The sequence below is a fragment of the Oryctolagus cuniculus genome, chromosome 7, assembly GCF_051225735.1.
Source record: "Oryctolagus cuniculus isolate XC-2025 breed Fujian yellow rabbit chromosome 7, ASM5122573v1, whole genome shotgun sequence".
NCBI lineage: Eukaryota > Metazoa > Chordata > Mammalia > Lagomorpha > Leporidae > Oryctolagus > Oryctolagus cuniculus.
Genome location: NC_142873.1, coordinates 150,274,722 through 150,284,797, shown reverse-complemented (window position 1 = coordinate 150,284,797; position 10,076 = coordinate 150,274,722).

The following is a 10,076-nucleotide window of genomic DNA, read 5'->3' as shown; positions in this document are numbered from 1 at the left end:
GGACTGTGTTAGGCCTTTATCTTGTTGTGAGGATTTGAAGCACTAAGCTGATCTGAAGAGCAAATGCATCCACATTTTTTGCAAAAGCATTGTTTATTTGAAAGGCAGAGCATGTGCATGTGTGTGTGTGTGTGGAGAGAGAGAGAGAGAGAGAGAGTTTCCATCACTGGTTCACTCCACAAATGGCCCCAACAGCCATGGCTAGGCCATGCTGAAGCCGGGAACCAGGAATTCGATCCTGGTTTCCCGTGTGGGTGGCAGAGGCCCAAGCACCTGAGCCACCGCCCTCTGCCTGCCCAGGTGCATTAGCAGGAAGCTGGATCTGAAGCGGAGCCGGGACTGGAATCCGCATGCAGACATGGGATGCCTGCGGCACCACGATCCCCGCCCCATGTTCCCGTTTTTATAGAACAAGGGAACGGGGTTTCAGAGAGGGCAGGACTTTTGCTCCATGGCGTGCAGCTTGCAAGTGGCAGAGGTGAGGCCAACTGTAGCCTGTCCAGCTCCTCAGCCTGAAACCTTTCCTGGACAGGCACTGGGGACAAAGAGGTCAAGGTTTCTTCCAAAGCTCCCCAGGGCTCAGAAATGTGAGAGAGTGAAATTGAGGGTGATGTAATTGGCAAGGTGGAAGTTCAACTTCCAGGCACCTCCCCCTCCATCCCCAGGGACAAGGGGATACCATCTCCAAGCCAGGGCAATAACCACAGCTCCTGCAAACCCCTGCCCACCTGCCCCAGCGGCAGCAAAGCCCTGAGTGCTGGGTGTGGGGAGAAAGCGAAGGCTGGCTGGGCCACGGGAGAAGTAGCAACTGATTCTTGTTCTTTTCAAATTGGGAAGATTGCAGTGGCTAAAGGCACCTGAGTGTGCATCTGTGTTCTGTGTGAGTACCTGGGTTCAGCTCCCGGCTCTGGTTTCTGACTCCAGCTTCCTGCCTCCGCGGGGGGCAGTGGCGATGTGCACGTGATGGAATCCCTGGGGAAGCTTGAGTGAAGTGGTTTAGATGTTCCTTGGGAAGCCTGCACCCCATATCGGAGTTCCTGGATCTGAGTCCTGGCTGTTTCTGACCCTGCTTCCTGCTCACGTGTACCCTGGCAGACAGCCGATGATGGCTCAAGTACTTGAGTAGATGCCACCCGAATGGGAGACCCGAATTGAGTTCCCGATGCCAGGTTTTGGCCTTACCCAGCCCTGGCTACTCTGGACATTTGGGGAGTGAACTAGCAGATGGAAGATCTCTCTCTATCTCTGTGTCTCTGCCTTTGAAATAAAAATAAAAATTTAAAAAAATAAATAAAATTTTAAAAAGGAGTTGAGCTCTTGCCACCCACATCAGAGACCTGGACCAAGTTTCAGGCATTTGGGGAATGAACCAGCAAACAGGAGCTCCTTGTCTGTCTTTTTCTGCTTCTCAAATAATAAAAAGAAATGCTTGTAAAAAAAAAAACTGCAAATATCAACAGAACAATGTGTGGACTGCACTGGGGCGTGCCTCTCCCAGGGCAGAAGTCTGCCTGCCCCTCCTCTCCCGTGAGCCCCTCCTCAGGCTTCTCACCCCGCCCCCAGATCTGTCTCTGCATGGGAGACCCCGGCACCCAGGAGCATGTCCGGACAGTGAGGCTCTGCCCCTCCTCACGAGAGGTCATGGGTGGCTGCGGTGCCCGGGTAGGTCTGTGACACCCTGGCAGGCTGTGGTACTCAGAGCAGCCAACGGCAGGGACTATTTGCTGAGCGCTCAATATGTGTAAGGCATCCTGCAAGGTGCTTGCAGAGAGCAGACCCCAGCCCTCCTCCATCCCACAGGGCGCTCACGGCCTGGGTGCCCGCCTTGGGGAGTGAGCCCTGGGGTGGACCCAGATGTGGTCTTGAACTACCTCAGATCCCAGCACATGGACTTTTCCTTTCTCGGTGTTATTTCGATCTCTCCGAGCCAATACATCTTCCACACCTTCCTGCTCCCTGTGCAAGTCTGCAGCAGGCACCAGATTTCTGCGAGAACTCGGTGGTGCATTTGGTATTCACTGAAATCTACAGTCACGGTTCCTTTCTATTTATGGCCAGTGAGATGGGTTTTCCATTTAGACTAGCAATTTAATTCTAGAATGAATCTAAGCTGTTCAATTCTAAAATAAATCTAAGCTGTTTCCTGCTGAAATAAATCGATTGGAGTTCAAAAAAGCAGAGGGGCCATCCACCTGAAGTAGCTTTTCAATCAAGTCACAGCACAGGTGGCAGCCAGGTAAGAAGATGCTGCCCCCACCCCCGGCGCCGTGGGCTTGCAATTATCCCGTGGAATCTCCGTCCCACCTATTTCCAAAATGCCCTGGAGATTAGAGGACTTTCCTCTCGGCCCTGGATCAACTGGCGAAAGACACGCCTGGGATAAGAGTGCACCCAACAACTTCGGTATTGTTTGCAGCACGGGGTGAGTCCCTCCCTCCCACCCCTGGGAAAAAATTAAAATAAACAAAACCGCTTGGTCTCACTGAGCACTGGGTGAGTTGAACATTGTTTCGCAACTAAGGTCTTGAGATATGTCAAGGGATAGTGATAAAATAGACAAGGTCTCCTGCAGAGAGAGAGAGAGAGAGAAAGAGAGAGAGGAGCGAGACAATGACACGGGGACACTGATTCCAACACTGGGGACCCACCTTCCTACACCAGGGCCTGCTTTAGGTCCCAGACAGCCTGAGCATGGTGGGGTCATTTTGCCAACCCCTTGCTATGTAATCCAATATATAAACAAGATTATATCCCAAACACACACCCACCCCTCGTGCCAAAATTACAACTATTCTTCTGACACATTTCCTGATTACAAAATTCTAGATAGGATTGTCAAGATGAACTTTTGTTCTTGGGTTTTGTTTGGATTTTTGGGGTTCTCCTGGAAAGTTCCTGGGTACATTCATTTTCTTCTAGAGTGACCACTGGTAGCTAAGGGAAGGTGAGGTGGAGAAGGGAGCTGGCTCGGCCCAGGGGCTGCTGCAGAGCCTGGCCTCAGAATGTGGCCGTGTTCCTGCCAGGTGGCTGTGTGCTGTCAGTCCCCTGTCAACCTTTTAGCTGCTGGCCCAGGAGCCTGCACTGCCCCCGGGCACCCACTGCGCCATCAGGCAGGCAGTTACCAGAGTCTATGACACATGGGCCCACTGCCTCGGTGACACAGAGCTCAGGAAATGAGTGACTGTCCTCACAGGTGCAGGAAGTGGCCCAAGAAAGAGTAAGGATTCAGAACACACAGTGGCAGACAGTCCTGGACCCACAGAGCAGGGCGGGCCCCAGACCAGGCCGTGCCCAACCTTGTCATCTCGTTCCGGTAAGGGAGGAACAGGGTGTGAACGTAGCTTAACTATGGAAGGTCCTAGAACATGGCTCGGAAAACACTCTCCAGTGAATCAGAACAGATCTTTGTTGAATTGCTGGGGAAGAGAAGGGGCTGGTGCCAGTGAGCTGCTTAGCATGGAGCGGGGAGGGAGTGGGGATGGGGGAGAGCCCCAGAGTGGCACTTGTGTAAGATGCTCAGCCACCTCTGTCCCAGCAGATGGGTGCCAGGTCTGTGAGCAGCCCTTGTAAGGAACCCAGACAGAGACGCCAGAGCCCGTGCACAGGGAACATTGTCCCTGCAAGTCCTACCTGGCTGCTACTTGGACGTGCCGTGACCAGCCCGGCTCTGAGGCCTGGAGAAAGTTCCTCTCCCTGCTCAGGCCTGGGCACCTTCCCTTTCTGCCCCTGGGGATGCAGGCCCATGCGCTGCCCTCATGGCCATAATGGTTATTTCTACAGGCCATTTTGGGCAAAGTACTGTCTGTCCTCTCTCTCCTGGGGGAGGTCAGGTGATGTGGGGACAAGGAGAGTACCACAGTGTGAGCCAGCACCCAAAATGCCCTGAAATGGATGTGGCTGTGCAGGCTGCAGGCCCGCGGGGCCAGGAGCAGGGCATGACTGTGGGGGTGGGGGGTGCCTGTGTGTCTTCTCTGCCTGGAGAAATAAAGAAATTGAGGAGCCGGCGCTGTGGTGTACCAGGCTAAACCTCCACCTGTGACGCCCGCATCTGCTGTGGGTGCTGGTTCGAGTCCCGGCTGCTCCCCTTCCGATCCAGCTCTCTGCTATGGCCTGGGAAAGCAGCACAAGATGGCCCAAGTGCTTGGGCTCCTGCACCTGCATGGGAGACCTGGAAGAAGCTCCTGGCTCCTGGCTTCGGGTCGGCCCAGCTCCGGCCATTGCAGCCATCTGGGGAATGAAGCAGAGGATGGGCGATCTCTCCCTGTCTCTCCCTCTCTGTCTCTCCCTCTCTCTGTTTGTAACTCTGTCTCTCAAATAAATAAATTAACTCTTAAAAAAAAAGAATTAAAAAAAAAGTTGGACTCCTTGTGGCTCATTTTAGAGAGAAATACTGACTTGAGTGTTTGTTCTTGAGGCATTTTTGGCGACGGGATGGGGAACTGCGAGGTGGTGGCGGGGGTTTCCAGAGATCTCCACTGATCCAGGAAATTTCTCCCAGCCAGGCCTCTCCCGCACCGGGACGGGGGACTGCAGAGGCGGAGACTCTGGGCTGGGGGCACCCTTCCTCCAGTTTCTCTCCACCCTCTGCCCTCCAAGTAGGCACACCCTACGTCCTCAGGTTCCTCCTGGCTCTGCTTGGTCCCCAGCACCCAAGGTAGTCTGACCTTTCACCCCTTGTGGCCAACGACTGCCCACCTCTCCGAGTTTCCTGTTCAGATCCTTACTGTGACTCTGATGGCCGAGCTCCACGCTCTCAGCCAGGCACACGTCCAGGGACCGGCTGCACCTGGCGAGGTCAGCTGTGTGGCAGAGTAACGACGCTGTAGAATGAAGGGTCGTGGCTTGGACCAGAGGGAAGTGGGATGAAGGCCCCCAGGGTCTGGGCTGTCTCCTCGTCTGTGGGAGCTGCCACGTTGACATCACACGGTTCTGCCCCCTCCCATGGCCGATTGGGCCAGGAGTGGACCAGCTGGGCCAGTCCATTTCTCCTGGGCTCTGGAATGACAACACCCTAATCGCTCTCGGCTCTGGGGACCCTGGGGAGGCCAGGTCCTGCTGCAAAATGAGAAGGAGGAGAAAACGGCTCTGCAGGGAAAGGAGAGCAAAGCAGGTAGAGAGAGAAGAGACTCAGAGACGGGCAGTGGTCTGCGCTGAGGACGAATCAAATCCCTGCTTCAGAGGAAGACCTTTCTCTCTGTCTCTCTTTCTCACTGTCTCACTCTGTCAAATAAAAAAAAAAAAAAAGATTAAAAAAAATTCCCGCTTCACTCTTCTAGAGACCTCCCTGACCTTGGCCAGTCATATTTATTTATTTTTAAAAATTTTGGAGTGGCCCTGTGGCGTAACAAGTTGTTACCGCCTGCAGTGCTGGTAACCCTTATGGGCACCTGTTCGAGTCCCGGCTACTCCACTTCCTATCCAGCTCTCTGCTGTGGCCTGAGAAAGCAGTGGAAGATGGCCCAAGTCCTTGGGCCCCTGCACCCGCGTGGGAGATTCGAAAGAAGCTCCTGGCTCCTGGCTTTGGATCAGCCCAGCTCTGGCCATTGAGGACATCTGGGGAGTGAACCAGCAGGTGGAAGACCTCTCTCTCTCTCTCTGACTGTAACTCTACCTTCAAATAAAAAAATAAAATCTTTTTAAGAAGTATTTATTTATATTTATTGAAATGCTGAGAGATCACACAGAGAGAGAGAGAGAGAGAGAGAGAGAGAGAGGGAGGTGTTTCTCATCCACTTGTTCACTCCCCAGATGCCTGCAACAATCAGGGTTGGGCCAAGCAGAAGCCAGGAGCCAGGAACTCGACTTGAGTCTCCGGTGTGAGTGTCAGGGACTCGGGCACTCGAGCCATCACCTGCTGCCTCCCAGGATGTGCACTGGCAGGAAGCTGGGATGAGAACCGGAGCCGGGACTGGAATCCAGCGTTCTGACGTGGGCTTCCGGCGGCTGCACCACACGCCCGCCCCAGTCTCCTTAATTTTCAAAAGCAGTTTGAGAAGTGGCTTTCTGATTGCTTGCAACTTCCAACCTGATGAAGAAAGCAGGGATGTTGTAAGCAGCAGAGCTCGCCAAGCCGAGAAGGCCGCGCGGGAGGCAGGCAGGCCTCCTGGCTGGGGAGCGGGCAGGGAGAGTTGGCTGCGCCGCAGCCGGTTGAGTCTGGAGCCCAAACCCTGGGCTCGGAGACTGCTTGTTTAGGAACTTGCGGGAAATGTTTAGGATTTGGCAATGGCTGGGCGTTTCTGAGGTCATCAGTAAATTCCTACGAGAAAGAAACCTGCTTCCTTTGACACAGGCCTGTTGGAAAGAGGCAGGCACTGGGGCTTTGCCGAGGGAGACCCTGTATACCTCGCCCCTGCTCCCCAAGATGATGGTGAGTTCAGGAACCTGGGCAAAAGGCGGACTCCTCGGTTCTGTTCTTCCGCATTAGCAGAGACCAGCAGGAAGGAGACAGCAGGAGATAAAACCTGAAGACCTCTGGGCTCCCTCTCGGCACTTCCTGATGGAGACACCCGAATCCTCCCCTCCTGTTCCTGTCCGGCCACAGACTGTGCGTGAGAGGCCAATCAATGGAACAGCTCCACCCCTGCCCATGGCTTTGACCTGCCCATAATGCAAAGGCTGGGGCAAGCACAGAGCCCAAGGAGACCGTGCCAGGGTATATTCTGGGCTCAGAGACATGGCAAGGCTTGGGTGCTGGCCCATGCACTTGAACGGAAGCAGACTCCTGGGAGTCTTTAAGAACCTTGCTGGAGTTATCTGCAGCGGGCCAAGATCAGCCTGCCACAGCCCGAGTCCTAGAGCAGCCTCAGTGCCTGAGTTTGCATCTGACAGGGAGAGGGACGTTAACAGGGTGCGGTCCCCAGGGGAAGCATCTCCAAGCCCATTTCAGGTGCACCCATGGGAGACAGGGAGATGGACAGAGCGACGGACAGGCAGGGGGATGGGTGCATCTCCAGGAGGCTGTGTTGGGATGGGGGAGAGTGCTCTGCCTTCCTGGGCACTGCCAAGCTCTTGTCCTGGTTACAGGAATGACTTCTTTCCTGCCTCTGTTCTAGAAAATGCCACGGGCCAGCTGAGGCTGGGCCTTCCTGAATCTGCTCTGGCCGCTGGAATCCAGCCGCCAGCAGATGGCCTTGACCTTTCCTCTTGGCCTGCAGCCGCCTCCGGGGCTCAGCCTAGGAAGTGACATGTTCCCTCTGGGAGCTCAGAGTCCACTCACAAGTCCCTGGAGAAAGAAAGGACAAAATGGGGGCAGTGTTTGCTGGACAATGGGGTTTGCTCACAGGGCGAGCTCCCCAGGCCTCTGTGTGAGGACTTCTTCTAAGGGCACTCGGGCTGGAGGACAGGCTCAAGGCCAGGGGCTGGCTTGTCCTTAGGATGCAGAGAGCAGGACTGACCGCTGGGGGAAGGGCTGGGGACTGGAGGCAGAGCAGTAAGTGTACAAGGGCCCCGCAGGGTGGAGACAGCCTGGGAGAGAGGAGAGGACTGAGAAGAGGAGGCTGGGGGCTGCCACTGTGGTACAGCAGCGTAAGCCACGGCCTGCAGCGCCAGCGTCCTATACAGACAACGGTTCAAGTCCTGGCTGCTCCTCTTCTGATCCAGTTCCCTGATAGTGCACCAGGGAAAGCAGCAGGAGATGGCCTAAGTGCTTGGACCCCTGTACCCACGTGGGAGACCCAGAGGAGGTTCCTGGCTCAGACCTGGTCATTGTGGCCATTTGGGGTGTAAACCAGTAGATGGAAGATTCTCTCTTTCACACTCTCTCTCACTGATTGTCTTTCTCCTTCTCTTTCTCTGTAACTCTGCTTTTCAAATAAATAAACGTTAAAAAAAAAAAAGTAGAAGAGGTGGCTGGAGCTGGGGTTGGCAGAGGGCGGGGCAGGGCGAGTGGTTGATGCCTGGCCCAAGGGTGGAGCTGGGGGTTCTCCCAGGGTCCTTGTCCTCGCAGGCAGCCTCGTTCCCCCACGCCCTGGGCGGCCCTGGGCAGCTCCCTCACATTCATGCTGTCTCCAATCTCGTCTTCTCTCCTGCTGTCACCTTAGTTAATGCCACAATCTGCCCTGGCTTTGGCTTTGGTATAGTTCTGCCTCCTTTTTTTCTTTTCAAAAAAGATTTATTTTATTTATTTGATAGGCAGAGTTACAGAGAGAGAGAGAGAGAGAAAGAGAGAGAGAGAAAGAGAGAGAGAGGTCTTCCGTCTGCTCCATCTGCTTCCGACTGTGAAGTGAGGACAGTCTCCACTCTGCGGGGTTGCTGTGAGGACCGGATGGGTCACTGCAGACAAGGCAGGTAGAGCGCCCCCACCACCATCTCCCACGGGCCTGGCAGGAGCAACATGGGCTTCCTGGTGTTGCCTCACTTTTTTTTTTTTTTTTTTTTTGAAAGGCAGAGAGAGAGAGAGAGGGGGAAGAAGGAAGAGGAGGAGGAGGAGGAGAGATCTTCCATCCACTGGTTCACCCCCAAATGGCCACAGCAGCCAGGGCTGGGCCAGGCCAAAGCCAGGAGCTTCTTCCAGGTCTCCCATGTGGGTGCAGGGGCCAGGCACTTAGGCCATCTTCCACTGCTTTCCCAGGCCGTTAGCAGGGAACTGGATTGGGACTGGAGCAGCCGGGACTCGAACTGGTGTCCATGTAGGATGCTGGCACTGCAGGCAGAGGCTTAGCCTACTACCCCAGAATGACGGACTTGTGTTGCTTCCCTTTCTAATTTCTTCCATCCTGAGCCTTTTGGTTTATTCTGATACTGAGTTGAAGGGGGAGGGGGCCCTAGAAGTGGCCCTGGGCTTGCTCCCTCAAATCCAGGTGTCGGGCCGCTTTCCTCTGTGCCTGGATTTCAGGCAGTATTTGCCCGCCCCAGGCCAGAGCTGACCTCCGCCTGCCTCCCCACCGACGGGAGGTCCTGACCGCCACCCCCACACCCTGTCCTGCTCCCGCCGCCTCACCTCTGACCCTGCGTCTGATGGCTGGTGGGCTTTGAGTCTAGTTTGAGGCGGGGCTCCTGGTATGCACTCCATAAATACGGAACAAACGGAACAAACGAATGAGTGCAATGGGCCTTGGACTGAGAGCCGGCGGCGGACGGCGGACGTGGCCTCCCACCTCTGCTCTGACCCTGACCTTTAACCTCTCTGGCCTCAGTGTCCTCCGCTCTAACGGGGACTCTCCACGCCTGCACTGCCCACCTCACACACGGGTTGTGTGAACCCAAGGAGACCATGAGTTGTTACTGCCAAGCAGTGCAATTCGCTTGTGATTTCAAGCAGGAAGTGGTGCCCCAGGGACAAGGTGGGCACAGGTGGGGAGAAATCTAACATAAGTGGCTGCTTTGTACCTGCAGTGTGGAGCTGGAACCCGGGCAGCTTAGCTACCTTTGGAGCTTGGCCAGTGCGGCCAGCCAGAGGCCATCTGGGCCTTGACAGGGCAAGTGACTGGCTCAGCTCACCTAGAAGGCCAGGGAAGAGCTGCAGGGGCCCACGTCTCCTGGTTGGAGGTCCAGGCCACCTTGCACTGGGAGGAGTGGCGCCCCAGGGAGCAGGGGAGGCAATGGCTGCTGGGTAGCCACCAGCTCACGTGACTTCTTGTGGACAGAGCCCAGGGCTGGCCACAGCGATCACCACTCCCTGGACTCCCAAAGCTGAGACACAAGGGGTCCTATGCTGGCCCTGTGGCCCAGCCAGAAGTGCCCTGGGAAGATGTGAGTGAGGGGCAGGTGTGGGAGGTCACGACGGGTGGCTGGGATGCCTGCAACTCCCTGTTGGCTCAGCCTCGTAGCCTCTGCCCAGGCTTCAACAGGCAGCCTTTCTGTCCCACTGATGCTGCTGTGCCGTATGTCCCAGGACCCCGAACCTCTCCTGGGTGTTTGTGAGCAAGTGTTGAAGCTGGACCCGTGTTTTGGGCCCGGCGCTGGCTGCTTAGCACACAATTTCAAATAGACAAGGAAGGCATCTTCTACATTTCATTCCAGGACTTTTGCCATCATCACCTAACCCAAGAAACACACGAATAAAAGAGTATTTACTCGATACTTGGACTCACTTCTTCAAAACATAAACTTAATTCAAAAGGGAAACTTCATATCAA